We start from the raw sequence: 15,760 nt of genomic DNA, 5'->3' as shown, positions 1-15,760 counted from the left end.
GTTCCTTCGACTTTGGTAAGATAACTTTGCGTCTTTTATTTGAGTTTAGCTGCGCTTACTCACTCTCTCTGCCTTAACAAACATTCTCTTTTGTTTCCAATTTGACATTGTGATCGAATGTGGCCAATGTACACTGCTGATGCTTTGTTTCCTGGAATGTTGTGCACACATGTTCGTCTAGTGGACTTCAATCATTTGAGGTACTTCTGTCTACCAGTTTCATTCGTGTCTGTGCCAAGTCGCAAGAATTTTGATACCAGCCTAGGCCAATGATATCTTCTGATTACTACTTATGAACTGTCTGCAACATTAACTTCGAAATGTTAGGTTCCTCATTCCAGATTGGCAGTTAGACCTAGGAGCTTAAAACACTGGCCTACTATTCAGTGAACGGAAATTGTGCTGCGTAAGCTCGGCTGGTTCCACACCATCGTGGAGACTCAGTGACAGTAACAACGGCTTCCCCAAATTGATATGTGGTTAGCCAAACCTATTTATCTTAGTCTTTTGTTGTCCGGGGCCTGGACTCGCTGGCTGCAATTAGTGGCAAGGGTAAATGGCTTCCATGATGAGAATTTCTAAAAACTTCGTCCGCAGGGGTCAGGCGCAAGATCTTCGATACGGAAATAGCAGTGGTACTAACAAGGACTTGCATTACTTTTTCTTTAAGTGAGTCTAGTCTTGTGTGACTTGTGACTTCCACTCATGATAAATTGAATGGAAGTCTCAAGTTCCCGGAAACGGCTGATGAAAGTCGAAGCTTAGCGGTATTGAAATCTGTTTATTCATTCATATTTGTTCATTGGTGTACAACTTGTATTTATTTCTCTGTCCATTCGTATTTGTCCCCTGGTGTATAACCTAAGGCATGATTTAGACTAAGTGTATTCTTAGGAACACTGTTGGTGTTTGCGTGTGCTTGTATCTGAAATACACACCCTTACATATACACACTTGTGCGCATTCATTTGTTTGTCTGGACAAACAAATACGGTTTGATACTGTTGGCCTTACAATATGGTCACAATTGGTTTAATGCCACGTTTTACAGTGTGTTTCCTTGAATGCAATCCTGGTCGAGGGACGAAACAATGAAAATATAAAAACGCCAAAGTAAAAAGAATAAATGAAAGAATTCAAGGATATCCTTTTTTTATTTATATATGAGAGGTATCAATTAGTGATAGTTTATCTGCTGCAACTGACATTATTTAGCTTACAAAAAGTCTAGATAATTTTGATACTCGAAATTTTTCCTTTATAATGCTGTATTCTGCTTCATTGCTTTTTTATATATATAATTTTTTAAGATACTGAAATGATGCTTTCGATTTCAAAATTACGTTGGAGCTCATAAGAAAAAAGAAGAATATTATTTAATTTGAAAGTCTTGTAACATACAGTCTAATATGCGTCGAGTTTAAAAATCCGCATCAAAGGACAAAATAAAAAAAACTGAATAAAAACAAAACATTGCAAATACTCTTAAATGAATATAGACAATTATCTTAATTTACTCAAAACTTTCCCTCGCAATTTTTCAGCTCGGTGACTCCGTCACACCAACTGTCCACAACTTTGGAAATCTTATAAGGAGAGACGGCATTCAACCGGATAAAGAAGTTGAAGCCTCGTGTTCATCAACGAGGACCAAGAGGGACGTGGTAAGACATTTTATATAATTTTTTTCTTGTCCTGCACTAAACGTGATGGCGGCAGGCTTCTGTGAACCAAAGCGCGTCAAGTTGTTTGAAAATCGGAAAGAAAATCAATTGCATTCGAATTTAACGGCCGGAAAATTAATTAATCTCCGCTGCCTGGCGTTTCCGGTGAGGAGGGAAGCGTAAGGGTTGAGAGAGAGAGAGAGAGAGAGAGAGAGAGAGAGAGAGAGAGGAAGGGCATGCGCGTGTATTTTGTTTTACATTGGTCACGTCCGAAGCGCGCGTTACGCTTAGCTGATCTTGGCCGTCAAGATCTACCTCTCTCGTCCCCCCCAACCTACCTCCTCCTCCTTTCTCTAACATCTCTCGTGCCTCCTCCCTCCGATTAACCCTCCCCGTCTCTGTTCCTATGCACAACCCCTCCACCCACCCCCTTCTGGCCCCCAGGGTCTTACTTGTATCGGTTTAACCCCGCGCCATGTTGAGTGTTGACCTAACCGCCATTGTTTTGCACCTGCTAAGTTTCCACCCTCCAATTCTGTTTTCCCTCTCCCAGCCGAGACCGGGGAAGGATTACCTCAACACCTGCTGGCTCCAAAATTAACTCTGCAAAATTGGAAATTCCGCGGGTGCTTCCATTTCATCTCGTGTGAGTAGCTTTTGTCATTCACTCTGCGAAGGCGTCGTCTAGTTCCGTAAATTACTTTTCTTGATGTTTGCGTGCGTGTGCGTTTGTGCGTGTTCAGTTCTTGCGTGGTAATTTACTTCGTTATCGTACACTTAGGTATTTTGCTGAGCATTTGCATAGCCCTTTAAGCCAGCCTTTGCAAAAATATTCGTTGCTGATGATTTTAGCGTAGCACAGTCACATTGTAAGCAAAGCATTTCCACGATAAGGAGGCCATCAGCACAACTAATGCTTAGCGAGTAGAGACTACTAAGAAGGCGTCATTAAGAAAAAGAAATCGAGTCGAATATGATAGACTTCCTCCGGGCGCTGCTTCGTGATGATGTCTCGAGAAGCCTCGACGTCGACGGCGAGACTTAGCGAGTGGAGTGGCTCGGCCCGCCCGCTCTTTTAAGTTATGCCAAAAAGTAGATTCAAAACAGTCGGTCTAGTTTTTGTGACCCATCACTCGCCCGTCCTCCGCGAGGCATTTTTAAGACCGAAACGGACAGCTTCTAAGCTTGAGACTGTGTGTGTGTGTGTGTGTGTGTGTGTGTGTGTGTGTAGAATGATTTTTCAAATATTCCGTAGCAGGACAGCTGGGTTTCGCGGCTCAAGTGGAAAAGGCTGCGTTCCACTTTAATACGCTCGGTCCACCTAACCGCAAGGATTTTGATTGGAGGACAACTTTCTTGTGGTACGCGTTACGTCACCATCTTGTTTTGTTTTTGGTTTCACGCCAAGTGACGGTTTCGAGTGCCCCTTTAATGATGTCACTTAGTCTTTTCAGCGGTGTGAACATGTAACTGGCCCAGGTATGGGTCTTAGTGGAACCAGTGGGCGCATGCTCAGGAATACCCTACTGGCCTGCTAAGTCCCAATTCTCGGCAAGATAACAGCAGCCACCACACCCTACCGGTCCTGCTGCCGCTGGGTCTGTTGTTGTTGCTGCTGCTGTTGTTGCTGCTCCTGCTGCTACTGCTGCTACCACTGCCAAATCGTCTCCTCCTCCTTCTTCTTCTTGTCCTCTTCATCTCTGGACTTCTGCTTTTCTCAGATTGTCTCATAACTTGGTCTACTTGTAGCATGGGACTATCGCCTCAGTGTAGCATGGGACTATTGCTTCAGTCTGGTGTGGCTCCCGGACAGCATGGGTCTATTTCCGCCTCGCTTTATACATTTTCGTAGCTTTTTGTCCTTAATTTTCCTCCTGCTTCTTCCGTTTATATGTTCTTTTCTTTTTTTTCTTATTGTACAGAAAATACCTCAACTCTTACGTAATGAGGTGGACATTTCTTGCATTATTCCGACCCGCTAACTGGAAACAGGACGTTTGTTCCTTTCAGTAGACGCCCAAGAGAGAGAGAGAGAGAGAATGGGGTTCTGCCACGTTGCATATCAGGAATGCAGTCGCCTTTACCCCATAGCATGCACATGACCTTTCTCCATCCTCGCACCTCTCTCTCTCTCTCGTAGATATATTTTCATCATACACAACGCTTGAATATTCCTTGCATGCATCATTATATGTTTTAAACCTACATTATAACGTTTCCTAACATCGTCTAATACTTTTATGTACAGTATTTTTATAAAATATTGTGAAGGTAACAAACTGATTGGGCTCTGCATGAAGACTGTACAGTTGGAATTGCATGAAAACCTAAATACCCACTCGACTGATCGATAGAGGCTTCGATAAAAAAGGACATTCAGACGTTTATCGAAGTCTAGAATTAACACAACTCTTGTTACGGATGTGTCAACCAGACAAGGAGGATTTTGTTGACACTCTAAGACTGCTCTGAATACTTTGCGAGGCTTCATAGTAGAGACTCTGGTGGTGACGATGATGTGAATGACAATTGTAATACTTGTTTGTATAACGGAGGTAAAGACCTGAAGCGGAAAACTGCTCAGATTTCATGTACGCTTTTTTTTTATGCACTTGAATTTTGTTAAGCACTTGTAGGTGACATGTAGACAATTATTAAGAGGTGCTGAGGTGAGAATAATTACTGTACTGACGCTGTGTTCCCGAGACGAAATGTGTAGCGTGTTAGTCATTTTCTGTTTAAATAGCTTGATTTTTTGTGACATGTTTCATTAGGCAGTACTAGTTGATATTTTGTGACATGTTTCATTAGGTAGTACTAGTATTTGAACGATATTGGTAACTGGCGATTTTTATATTTTTTGACAATTGGTACCAGAGGTGATTTTTATATTTTGTTTTTCTTAAAAAAACTTCCTGTGCATGTAACTGTCTTTACTGGACTGTCACAATATTAGATGTTGCTGAAATTGAAGATATTTGTATAATCTTTTTTTTTTTTTAATGAACTGGACGACTATTGATGTAAAATGGTGTTATTTGCTTTTAAACTGGGTCATGTACTTTAAAAGTATTGTAAGCGTGACAATAAATGACTGAACAAATGACATTTGTTCCTGTGGTGACGAAGCTGTTATTTTTAGAGTGAAAAAATCAAAGACTTTTTACCTACATTTATGTATACACACACACACATACATACATATATAGTATGCGCATTCAGACATGTATTCATATACAGAACATACTGATATAAACTTAAAAAATAAAAAAAAATTATGAATGACAGAAATGCGCCGGCCATAGTCTCGACCAGCTATGACCTGACTGCAAGCAATATTACGCCAAGAGTTCAGCCTATCAGAACCCCCACCCTTCGAATTTCTGTTGCTGAATCGCCGCTAGCGGGACAGACCAGTAGGGGAGGCGAGGTGCTTGGCATTCATGCAAGCAACGGAATGAAAGGAACGGCCTGTCTCCAACGTTCGTGCTTGGAATGACGACTGACAGTATGGATGGTGACGAACCTGTGTTATGACTTGGTAGAATTGCTCCCAATGTAATGATAACATGACTAAGTGTTAGACTTACCAAACGACTTTGTATGCAATTTAGCCTTTTCCGCTGCGGATCGTAACTCGGGGAAGAATGAGCAAGGTGTAAGAGACAGGTTTTCACTGTTCTGGGGTGACGCAGCTCTAACGATACCATGACGGAGAGCAATTACGACGGTGATGCTCTGACTTCGAAACGATGTCACTGCGCCACCACCCTCCTCCTCCTCCACGACTTACATATATATATAGTCCCCCCTCTGACGTCGACCTCCACCTCCAGAGGAGCTCCTCAGACCAGTTTCTTCCGACAAAATCCTGTTCAGCCCGCACAACCAATACACCAAATATTGACCAGGCCTCAGTGCCTTGGCTCCCTTCCGATCGCTGTTGCAAACTTGGGGTTTCTAAGCGGCATCCCTTGCAACATTAATGAGTGCAATGCCCTTGGAAATCCCAAATATGCTCGGCCTTGCTACAAGGACCACCACCTAACGGACACTGACCCACACAACTGACGGAGAAAATAAAAAAAAAGAGCTTCTTCAGACTCTGAGGGACAAACCTCTAGCACGACTTGTACTCTACAAAGACCAACCTGGACCTGGACCCGTACTCAGTACACACCCTCTTCTTCTTCCTCACTGTATGCGACGGGACCGCAGGACGTAAGGAGATGCCGGTAGCTGGTAGCATTGTTTGGACAGGTGAGATCCACCAGGTTGTTTACCTGTGTTCCTCTCGGTTTGTTAATGATTTCATATCTTGTTAAGAGATTTTGTGATTTAATCTTGATCCTTTTTTAAATTACAGTAAGGCGTTTTTCCAAGGTAATTTTTAGTCATTTAAAATATGTATTATTATTTTCGACAAAGCTTAACATAAGGAGTTTGGTCATAAACTTTTGTCTATTAAGCTTTGATGAGTATCTTCTTGTTTTTGTGTGATCATCCCTTAGAATTTAGTCCCAGCATAATCCGTACACACACATTTCAAGCCATTCCCTTTTACTTCCTCGCAGCCTTTACCTAATTTCCAGCCTTCTACCAAAAATTTTATCTTCCTGTCAGTCTCCCACTTAGACACCTTTCATTCATAACCTACTTAAAAAATCTTGGTCATCTACTATGCCCCATCCAGTTATCAATTAACTTTCTCCTACTAATGGTCTCATTGCCCCTTCACTACTGCCCATTTATCCACCATTTTCAATGGCCTTTTCCAGATCTAAAAATATGGAATACATCATTGCAACAATAATCTGTTTCCCTTACCATGAAATTCCTTCTGCAGGCTGTAAACATTAGAAAGTTGTTTTTCATAAATTATTGTACACACTATCATCCTACTGTCCTCAAAAAGGTGGTAATTTTTTTACTTAAACTAAACCGAATCTAGATGTATACTACACTTCTCTTTAAGCACCCCTAAAAGATTCACTCCAGCCCTTCGAAGCAGCCGTTTTATCCAGGAGACGCCCATTTTTCCTGGACGTTTCTACTGCCTCTGTGGTCACCAAAGCACTGAAGATAAGAGAAGGATGATGGAGCATCACTATCTAACCGTCCAGCATCACTACCTAACCGCCCAGACACGCCCCCCCCCCCGGCCCCACCTACCTTCCCCCCCAAGAGCCGGGTCTTCGCAAAGCTCACGACGATGGCGGAAGATGCGTGACAGATAAAGTTTGGATACTGGAAAGAGGTAAGGGTGCTTTTATCCGTATTTGTTGTATTACATTACAATAATAATCATAAAGATAATTCATGAAAATCTCATAATGGCATGAGTCACTAAGTTGGTGAAGAAATCCACAATGGTGTAAGTTAATATATATACATATATATATGTGTATATATATATGCATTTATGTATGTATATATTTATATTATATATATATATATATATATATATATATATATATGTATATATATATATTATATATATATATGTTCTGTATATATTTTGAATATACATTTACACTTACACCACTGTGGATTTCATAATATTTTTTTTTTATTCAGTAGATGAGAACTATTCATATGGAACAAGCCCACGGGGGCAATGACTCGAAATTCAAGCTTCCAAAGAATATGTTGGTTTCAGCCTCCCACTGCAGACCCCACACCACGGCAGTAACTGATCATGATACAGAGCCAGTGATTTTTCATCGTCCTAGGGGAGGCGCGAACTCATGACATCTGATTGACATTCCAAGACACTAACCACTATACCAGCGACCAGCATAAATAATAATAATAATAATAATACGAGTTTACTTCAACCTCTGGCCGATTCTAATCATGATTACTTGTGCAACTTTTAAATCGGGTTCTGCATACCTGAAATCTGGATGCATGATGTGACTTCCAATCAGGTCGCAGTAGGTGACTGTACTGTAGATGAGGTTAAATTAAACCTGTTATCAACATGTAACTCTTTAAGTCTGTACAATAAAAGATCCTAAATAATGTTACAATAAGCTACCTCACAACAGGACATCACGAGTGACCCGAAATTAGGATGGACTATGTGACATGACTTCAAACCAGGACACATATGGGACTAGCAACGGTTGAATGACGCGACTAAATCATGGTATATGGTGTGACTGTAAATAAAGACTATGTAACGCTACTATAAATCTGATTAAGTTGCACGTCTTTCAGCTGGCGTTACTTGACATTGTGGTACGTTTCACGGTACGTGCGTGATTCAGAGCAAGGGTACGTTACAAGTCAAATCCCAGGGGGGCTTCAGATCACGGTACATGGCTAGGTTTACTTTGGAACGTGTCTTAAAAACGCAGTAAATTCCACAAATTTAAATCATTAAAGGTTACGAAGCTTAAATATAAATTGGGAGAGTGTGAAGTCACTTTAAATCTATGTACGTTACACGACTTTCCATTCGGTCATATTACGTTAATTGGGGCACATTAAGTGGGCAACACTCAACCTTAAACAAAGTACTGTATGTGACTAGATATTACGTAACGCACGGCGACTGGATATCTAGGTACAGTTATATGAAATGAAATCAGGTTACAATATGCCACTTAGTATCATGGTGTACCATACAAGTATAAATCCAGTTATATACATTAGTGACTGATTCAACGGACCTAACATGACCATAAAACTTAACTATGATAAAGTTCAGATGAACCGCACCCAACCCTCTCCCGATTACCTTAGTAAATTTAAGTATTCTAAGTAGTTTGGTAGGGTCATGTGCTTCCAAAGGGGATGAAATGAAAAATAACCACCTAAAATTGTAGACTGTTAGCAGTTGCAAAAAAAGTAACCTAATCTCCGTTCACGTTTTTGGCTGACTACTGAGGAGAGGCGACTGACCTTCGCAACCTACCTAACCTTACGTGTACAGGCTAAAACCACCTAACCTCGTCTGGGAAACCCTAACCGGATGGGGAACTCCAACTTCCTTAGCCTATTTTGGTCACCCAGTGTCCTACCCTGGTCAATGGGTTTTTTCGCTAAAACCCCACAACACTTTCCTAAATCTCCTTAAACTTCTTGAATAAATTTAAAAGACTCCTGAAACCTGACAACTACTTGGAAGTCTCACCAAGCTGAACTTATCTTCATTCGATTCTGAAAGAACACTGTGATTATGACCTAGGCCTAAGGCAACTGAATAGCTTCCTAATTAATTCGTATTTGCTTAAAAAAAAAAATCGAACAACGGCGTCAACAAGCACTTTTAATGCTGTAGGCATTACTTAAGGTTCTTTGTAGCGTCACTTCGGCCCCTAGATGCAACCCCTTTCATTCCTTTTGCTGTACCTCCTTTCATATTCTCTTCTATCTTTCCACCCTCTCCTAACACATGATTTGTGGTGCAACTGTTTTGAGGTTTTCCTCCTGTTACACCTTTCAAACCTTTTACTGTCAGTTTCCGTTTCAGCGCTGAATGACCTTGTAGGTCCCAGTGGTTGGCCTCTGGCCTAAATTCTATGTTCAATTCAATTCAAGTGTTAATTAACTATTTTTAGCCCAATATTACCCGCATGCTTATAAATCACGTCCCGTCTACAAAACAATCAACATACCATTATGGACGACGGAAGCCTAATCTGGCGTGCATTAAATGAACGGAAAAGACAAAACATTATCATACACGTAATACCATCATAGAAAAACAAATTACAACCACAACTAAGCGTGTTGTATGGGCACTTTAACTGTGAACAGGACTGCATAACTATCAGTAAAATTCTGGGTAAAATTTTATAAGATTGCCAGCAAGACTCCAGCCAGACATTTTTGCATGGAAAACCATTTTGGGTTTTTTTTTCATGCAAAAATGGCTAGGAAACGATAGGGCATAAAAGAACATAAAAATACCAACTAACGTAACCTAGGGGTGTTTACTGGTTACAGTTTTCCCGTATTAGCTATGGAAAGGTGGGAGGGGGAGAGGTATTGTCTTACCTTTTAAGTCGTAATTTGATTAAGTTTTATTTATCACCTGCGCATAGTGTTTGTGCGGTTCAACATATCGAGAATGATGAGCTCTTTTCAAAAATGTTATAATTTCATATCGTGTATTGGCAACACATAAAATAATACCAAATTCTACACGGTACTATCGAATTTAAATTAAAAAAAATTGGAACAAACAAAAATATAAACTCAACACTCACCAACCCTGCTGGAAAGCTACTTCAGAACTCGATTCTTCACGACCTGTATCTTCGTAGACACTAACGTTTGAAAGTTATGTGTTCTACACCACGAACCATTTCACGAAAGAACAAACACCATCGATATTATGGAATAACGAGTAAACAACGATAAACACACACATGCAATTCAAGACGACTTTCAAAACAGGTTCCGGCAAACTTTCCTAACGTAAACAATGTACCGAACGGCTCGTGTAAGGAGTACCCTGGTTGGCCAGCTTTCTTGGATTTTCCTAATAGCACGACAGACCTCGGCTCTTCGGTATCGGCTATGTGATTGGTTGTTCATCCATTGGCCGAGTAAGGTTTATGAAGCGTTCAGCTTCGGCCAGACGGCCAAGATCTATACATTTTCTTTTGGAAGATGACGACCGTTCAAGTGAATTGACTCTCTCTCTATATCTCTCTCTGGTTGTCAGTCGACTGTAGTAGGTTAGCAGACAAAGGTTAATGGCGTGGTATTGATTTGACATTACTAGCAGAAATTTGAAGGGTTAAAACCTTTTCAGAAGCCACTCCCAAATACGGAGAACATTGATAAGCTTGCGTTCGGAACGAGAGTGGTTTATTTGCTTTGTAGTATAATACCGTATGGGACCTTCCATTGCCCTTATAGCATAACTGATTGGAAATATGATATTCTTTGCTCTGATTTATTCTGAAGCCGGTGTCGAATGAACGTCTCTCTCTCTCTCTCTCTCTCTCTCTCTCTCTCTCTCTTAGCATCTTATCGCTGATGGCTCCATCAAGCAACCGATATTTTTGCTATATTGGTGCAAAAAAATTCACGAAGAATTAATGTTTTCTAGTGTGATAATTACGTACAAAATAACAATTGTTTTTCTTTAAGTGGTACAAAACTCTTAAAATAATCAGTGGAAGACCGAATGGCGGGTAACGTTATACCTTGAGTATAACCATATATTAGAAAAATGGCAAAACAGGTTGGAGAGGGTCAAAGGAAAAGGAATTTTTAAGGTCTACTTCTGGAGGGGACGATTCAACCGTCCTTAAGAATTGGGAGATCGTAGAGATAAGACAAAAACGAAGCAGATGGCCAATGGCTCTCTGAGTACGAAGCCTACTAAGATGAGATTATCTCTCTCTCTCTCTCTCTCTCTCTCTCTCTCATCTTGACTGCCTACCAATGCTACAGCATAAATATGGTTATAAATAAGATTGTTTCAAAAGAGTCCCGATTTGAACGCTCAAAATGATTAAGTTTATTATACTTATGCCGGCTACAATAGCACTGTAGGTACTTACGAAATGTAGACCTACTTCTACATACTACGTTTCCATCCATGTGTAATGTTATAGTAATCCACCTGGTAATTATGAAGACCACGTAGGCCTACTGTTACTGTATGTTTGTCACGATAAGGGGGTCGTATTAAGTTTATGGTAGCTGAAATTTCAAGGTCGGACCGGCGAGAGACGTTTGCTTGTCCGCCTTGTTATGAAATGAAGCGAAACTCTCTCTCTCTCTCTCTCTCTCTCTCTCTCTCTCTCTCTCTCTCTCTCTCTCTCTCTCTCTCTCTCTGTGTGTGTGTGTGTGTGTGTAGGTTGAATTCCAAGTCAATGGCCCCTGTGTGCTTGTTCCATAGGAATAGGTTGCATCTTCTGAATAACATACCCTAGCTGCAACCCCTTTCGTTCCCTTTACTGTACCTCCTTTCATATTCTCTTTCTTCCATCGTACTTTCCACCCTCTCCTAACAATTGATTCATAGCGCAACTGCTTTGAGGTTTTCATCTTGTTACACCTTTCAAACCTTTCACTGTCAATTTCCGTTTCAGCGCTGAATGGCCTCGTGGGCCCCGGTGCTTGGCCTTTGGCCTAAATACTATATTCAGTTCAGTTAAGCTTATATATATATATATATATATATATATATATATATATATATATATATATATATATATATATATGTATATTACGTTTTCCTGGTTACTCTCATGTGACCTAGAGCTGGCATAACGTTTTTGACCGTCACGTGGAGTAGTTGGAATGACGTCACCGGCCGTAGCACTTTGGCCATTAAGAATGGATCGGTAGCCTTAGCCGAGTACGTGATACCCTCGATCCCTACAAAGCACCTCCGTTCATTAGGATCTCTGTCACACCTGGGTGCTTCTTCTTCTCTCCGTTTTGGGATGCATCGCTAATCGAACAAATTTCGTTTTGGGGTCACCCCAGTAGCCTAAAAGGGGAGACCTTTTAAAGTACGATGAATGTTTTGGTCGTCGGGTTCTTCCGCGGGGTGAATGGCAATGACTCGAGCTCTTTCCTAGACTATACTGCCGTTCATGTTTGTTGATTTCTCTTGTGTCTGCGTTTATCTTTTGACTCCTTTCTCACTCTGTTATCTATATTTTCACACTCGGTGGGATGTCAATTAGAAATCAAGCCCTGTATGTTAGCATACGTATTGAATAATAACTATGTATCTGAATAATGTTCAATAGTAATCAGTCATCGCCACGTTGGGGAATTTTCATAGTGTCTTTAAGGCTATTGCTATTAAATACTACAAAGAAAAAAATTTTTTGAAGACTAAAATGACTGAATTTACGTAGACTTTGACTTTTTTTTTTTTTCATTTAAGAACATTCTAGCTCAGTCACAGCGTTCTCAGCTCGGCACAAATGGAGACGTCGCCGAGTGGCACAAGACGCCCCGCTTTTGTTTTTACAATTGTTATGGGACCTAAGCAGTCGGATTGTACAGGTGGTATATAACCGGACATTCTGGAGGAGATGTTATTTCATTCATTTTTGGCCTTCACTGAGGATTAAAACTGTTTTCCATTTAGGATTAACACTTTTTCACTGAGGATTAAAACTGTGTTTCACTGTGGATTAAAACTGTTTTTCACTGAGGATTAAAACTGGTTTTCACCGAGGGTTAAAACTAGTAATCACTAACGATTAAAACTAGTGTTCACTGAGGATTGAAAATGGTTTTCACTGAGGATTAAAACTGGTTTTCACTGATGATTAAAACTGTATTTCACTGACGATTAAAACTAATAGTCACTAAGGATTAAAACTGGTGTTCAATGAGGATTGAAACTGGCCTTTACTGAGAAATAAAGCCGGTTTTCACTGAGGATGAAAACTGGTTTTCACTGAGGTTGAAAACTGGTTTTCACTGAGGATGAAAACTGGTGTTCAATGAGGATTAAAGCTGGTTTTCACTCAGGATTAAACCTGTTTTTCACTGAGGATTAAAACTGGTATTCACTGAGGATTAAAACTGGTATTCACTGAGGATTAAAACTGATTTTCACAGGATTAAAACTGTTTCACAGAGGATTAAAACTGGTATTCACTGAGGATTAAAACTGGTTTTCACTGAGGATTAAAACTGGTTTCCACTGAGGACTGAAACTGGTTTTCACTTAGGATTGAAACTGGCCTTTACTGAGGACTAAAACTAGTGTTCACTGAGGATTAAAATTAATGGTCACTAAGGATTATAACTAGTGTGCACTGAGGACTGAAAATGTTGTTCACTGAGGATTTAAACTGGTCCTCACTGAAGATTAAAATCAGAAGTCACTAAGAAGTAAAACTGGCGTTCAGTGAGGATTGAAACTATTGTTCACTGAGTATTAAAACTGGTGTTTATCAAGGATTAAAACTACTGTTCATTGAGGAATAAAACTGATGTTCAGTGAAGATTTAAACTGTAGTTCACTGAGGATAAAAACTGGTGCTCACAGTATTAAAACTGGCATTCACTGAGGATAAAAATTGGTGTTCACTGAGGATGGAAACTGGTGTTCATTGAGGATTTAAACTGGTTTTCACTGAGGATTAAAATTAGTAATCACTAAGGATAAAAACTCGTGTTCACTGAGGTTTCCTGAGGATGAAAACTGGTGTTCACTGAGGATGAAAACTGGTGTTCACTGAGGATGAAAACTGGTGTTCACTGAGGATGAAAACTGGTGTTCACTGAGAATTTAAAACTGGTATTCACTGAGGATGAAAACTGGTGTTCACTGAGGATGAAAACTGGTGTTCACTGAGGGTGAAAACTGGTGTTCACTGAGGATGAAAACTGGTGTTCACTGAGGGTGAAAACTGGTGTTCACTGAGGATGAAAACTGTGTTTTCTGGTGTTCACTGAGGATGGATGAGGATGAAAACTGGTGTTCACTGAGGATGAAAACTGGTGTTTAAAACTGGTGTTCACTGAGGATGAAAACTGGTGTTCACTGAGGATGAAAACTGGTGTTCACTGAGGGTGAAAACTGGTGTTCACTGAGGATGAAAACTGGTGTTCACTGAGGATGAAAACTGGTGTTCACTGAGGATAAAACTGGTGTTCACTGAGGGTGAAAACTGTGTTCACTGAGGGTGAAAACTGGTGTTCACTGAGGATGAAAACTGGTGTTCACTGAGGATGAAAACTGGTGTTCACTGAGGGTGAAAACTGGTGTTCACTGAGGGTGAAAACTGGTGTTCACTGAGGATGAAAACTGGTGTTCACTGAGGATGAAAACTGGTGTTCACTGAGGGTGAAAACTGGTGTTCACTGAGGATGAAAACTGGTGTTCACTGAGGATGAAAACTGGTGTTCACTGAGGATTAAAACTGGTGTTCACTGAGGATCTAAAACTGGTATTCACTGAGGATCTAAAACTGGTTTTCACTGAGGATGAAAACAGGCATTGTCTCGGGGAATCTAAACCTGTGAAGTGAATTAAGACTGGCTATAAAAATTAACACTGGTGTTCCCTTATTCTCAAAAATACCTTTTAAATGATTAAAAATTAATAATTTTTTTTCATAAATCAACAAATCCACCTTGATCAAAACTATGTTAATTTTTGTGTTATTTTTTATCGTTTGTGAACGCCACTTTTTATTCTCCATGAGTTTTAATTCCAATGGGGCCCGTAGGGCCTGTTAGTGGCGTCAGGCACCTCATGAGGTATACTGTAGGCATTATTAAAGGTTCTTTGCAGCGTTCCTGCGACCTCTAGCTCCAACCCCTTTCATTACTTTTACTCTACCTCCTTTCATATTATCTTTCTTCCATCTTGCTATCCACCCATCTCTTGACAAATACTACAGAGTGCAGCTGCGAGGTTTTCTCACCTACCTACATCCAAAATTTCTTTCCAGCGCTGAATGACCTCATAGGTCCCAGTGCTTGGCCTTTGGCCTAAACTCCTTATTCAATTCACTTCAGTTCCAGTGGGTTGCCAGTTTTGATTTCCTAAGAGAGGAATTTTTATATTCCTTTATTGGAAATTTTACTTCACTGTGGATGCTATTTTCTTGTTCTTGTGAAGTAAATTTTTTATTCAGATGGGTTTCTATTGACTTATGGAAATCAATTATTAATTTTTAATGATGTAAATTGTATTCTGCCAGTCTTAATTATCTGAATAAATTTCGATTCCTAGTGAAAATGGCAGTTTTAATCATCAGTGAACACCAGTTTTAATCCTCAGAGAAAAATAATTTTAAACCTCAGTGAACATCAGTTTTTAAATCAATATAAATTCCAGAATTAAGCCTGTAATAAAACAGGTCTCCAAAATCAATGAATACCAGTTTTTAGTTTTCTGTAAAAGAAAACCATTGAGATGGCTTTGTCTGTCCGTCCGAAGTTCTGTCCGCCCTCAGATCTTAAAAACTACCTAAGGCTAGAGGGCTGCAATTTGCTATGTTGATCATCCACCTTCCAATCATCAAACATACCAAATTGCAGCCCTCTAGCCTCAGTAGTTTTTATTTTATTTATTTAATTAAAGTTAGCCATAATCGTGCGTCTGGCAACACTATAGGGCAGGCCACCACCTAGCCGTGGCTGAA

At 40.1% G+C, this 15,760-nt stretch overlaps 1 long non-coding RNA gene across 2 annotated transcripts in view; it reads left to right on the top strand.

Annotated features, from left to right (window-relative positions):
* LOC136842451 (uncharacterized) overlaps nucleotides 1–15,760 on the top strand; it is a 31,044-nt gene that overhangs the window by 9,983 nt on the left and 5,301 nt on the right. Inside the window, exons 1-2 of one of the 2 annotated variants that reach the window (XR_010854220.1) lie at nucleotides 1–15; nucleotides 1,545–6,921. The exon at nucleotides 1–15 is cut by the window's left edge and continues 595 nt beyond it. This is a non-coding gene — a long non-coding RNA (uncharacterized lncRNA). The remainder of the gene's footprint in view (nucleotides 16–1,544; nucleotides 6,922–15,760) is intronic. The other variant, XR_010854221.1, reaches the window with a different exon arrangement.

The sequence above is a fragment of the Macrobrachium rosenbergii genome, chromosome 10 (genome assembly GCF_040412425.1).
Source record: "Macrobrachium rosenbergii isolate ZJJX-2024 chromosome 10, ASM4041242v1, whole genome shotgun sequence".
In the NCBI taxonomy this organism is placed as follows: domain Eukaryota; kingdom Metazoa; phylum Arthropoda; class Malacostraca; order Decapoda; family Palaemonidae; genus Macrobrachium; species Macrobrachium rosenbergii.
The sequence above is the reverse complement of the archived record's forward strand: the minus strand, read 5'-3'. Positions and strand labels throughout refer to the sequence as shown.